The sequence below is a fragment of the Octopus bimaculoides genome, chromosome 27 (genome assembly GCF_046866305.1).
Source record: "Octopus bimaculoides isolate indiv1 chromosome 27, ASM4686630v1, whole genome shotgun sequence".
Classification (NCBI taxonomy): domain Eukaryota; kingdom Metazoa; phylum Mollusca; class Cephalopoda; order Octopoda; family Octopodidae; genus Octopus; species Octopus bimaculoides.
The window spans coordinates 7,645,249-7,647,620 of NC_142954.1; the positions used below are offsets into that span (position 1 = coordinate 7,645,249).

A 2,372-nucleotide genomic window follows, 5' to 3' on the forward strand; every position below is an offset into this window, starting at 1 on the left:
TAAGACAATTTTTAACGTGAAATAACTTCGAATACAAATTTTTTTATCTGTTCTATACCACGATATATACAAGTATACGAAGTTTGAAAGTGTTTCGGTACCAGAAACACTACATAAAAAAATGTTGCCCGTCAAATCATAAAGGTCCATAATTTCAACAAATAAAGACTTAATTTAGTAATATAATAAAAAAAACAAAACAAAGAGACATTTACTCGTGCATATATATATATATATGTGTGTGTATGTATGTATGTATATATATATATATATATATATATATACACACGTGTATATCATGCATGTACATAGGGAACATGGTAAGTAGGAGTCATAGAGCGCTTCCGTGAGATGCAAGATGATATAATTATAGAGATATAGAAAGAGCAACGGCTGAAGAAAGGATGAGAAATAGAGCTGGAGAGAGAGATACATAGAGAGAGGGAGAGAGGTGAAGACGCATTGACGGATATAGAGATAAAGGTAGAGAGAATGAGAGACAAGGAGAAAGTTGAGGAAGGTAAGGCAGCATAGAGAGAGATATAGAAAGATAAAGAGAGGGAGTGAGCGTCATGGGGAGAGGAAGAGAGCTGAAGCATAGAGAGGGAAGAGAGATAAAGATGTATAAAGGGAGGTAAAAATAAAAAGAGAGGGAAACAGACGCGGAGGGAGAAGGGAGATGAAGAGAGGTGAAGCATAGAGGGAGTGAGAGAAGAGAGATAAAGAAGTATAGAGGGAGGTAAAAATAAAGAGAGAAACAAACGTGGAGAGAAAGCGAGCTGAAGCATGGAGGGAGTAAGAGAAAAAGAGAGGGAAGCAGACGCGGAGGGAGAAGGGAGAGGAAGAGAGGTGGAGCATAGTGAGAGAGAAGGAAGAGAGATAAAGATGTATAGAGGGAGGGAAAAATAAAAAGAGAGGGAAACAGACGCGGAGGGAAAAGGGAGAGGAAGAGAGGTGAAGCATAGAGGGAGTGAGAGAAGAGAGATAAAGAAGTATAGAGGGAGGTAAAAATAAAAAGAGAGGGAAACAGACGCAGACAGAGAGGGAGAGGAAGACATATAATGACACAGATAAGAGAGAAAGAGTGAAAGACAGAGGAAAAAACGTAAACAGTGAGAAAATATCGAGGTTATCAGAAGAGAGAGAGAGAGAAAAAATGAGAACGAATCGAAAATAGTCAAAGGAAAATAAGTGTGAGAATGGCTGACAGGGAGAGAGTGAGGGTATGAAGATGAGAGAGAGGGGGAGAGAGTGAGTGTATGAAGATGAGGGAGGGGGAGAGAGTGAGTGTATGATGATGAGGGAGAGGGAAACCGAGTGAGTGTATGAAGATGAGAGAGAGAGAGAGAGAGAGAGTGAAAGAAAGCCTGTGAAAGTAGAGAGGGGAAGTGAAAGCATTTGAAAGACAAAGAGGGAGAGGGTGAAAGAGTGAAGGCGAAATAAAGAGAGAGAAAGACAGAGTGAAAGACAAGCAATCAGAGATAGAGAAAGAAAGAGTAAGGAAGAGATAAAAACAGAGCCAAAGAGAGAAAGAAAGTGTAGGAGAGATAAAGACACAAATAGAGAGAGTGAGAGATAAAGACACAAATAGAGAGAGTGAGAGATAAAGACACAAATAGAGAGAGTGAGAGATAAAGACACAAATAGAGAGAGTGAGAGATAAAGACACAAATAGAGAGAGTGAGAGATAACGACACAAATAGAGAGAGTGAGAGATAAAGACACAAATAGAGAGAGTGAGAGATAAAGACACAAATAGAGAGAGTGAGAGATAAAGACACAAATAGAGAGAGTGAGAAATAGAAAGTGTAGGAGAGATAAAGACACAAATAGAGAGAGAGAGAGATAAAGACACAAATAGAGAGAGTGAGAGATAGAAAGTGTAGGAGAAATAAAGACACAAATAGAGAGAGATAAAGACACAAATAGAGAGAGTGAGAGATAAAGACACAAATAGAGAGAGTGAGAGATAAAGACACAAATAGAGAGAGTGAGAGATAAAGACACAAATAGAGAGAGTGAGAGATAGAAAGTGTAGGAGAAATAAAGACACAAATAGAGAGAGTGAGAGATAGAAAGTGTAGGAGAGATAAAGACACAAATAGAGAGAGAGAGATACGGACAAAGATGGAAGCTATTAAAGTATGGAGTTGACAGATGCAAAAAGAAGGCAGCAAGAGGCGACGAAGATGAGATGGACGCGGGACTTAAAGCAAGCAACAATAGCAACAACAACAACAACAACAACAACAAAATTAGGGATCAGATCTGTGGTGGAGGCGGTGGCGGAGGAGGCTGGTGCGGTGGAGGCGGTGGCTGTGGTGGCGAACAGGGATTACTCTTTCTTCTAGATAGGATTCTAGATAACACTT

At 39.6% G+C, this 2,372-nt stretch overlaps 1 protein-coding gene across 1 annotated transcript in view; it reads left to right on the forward strand.

Annotated features, from left to right (window-relative positions):
• The first annotated feature begins 2,123 nt into the window (after positions 1 to 2,123).
• LOC106877416 (P2R1A-PPP2R2A-interacting phosphatase regulator 1) overlaps positions 2,124 to 2,372 on the forward strand; it is a 21,914-nt gene continuing 21,665 nt past the window's right edge. Inside the window, exon 1 of the mRNA XM_089343320.1 lies at positions 2,124 to 2,372. This exon is cut by the window's right edge and continues 725 nt beyond it. The gene's annotated coding sequence lies outside the window, so the exon portion shown is untranslated.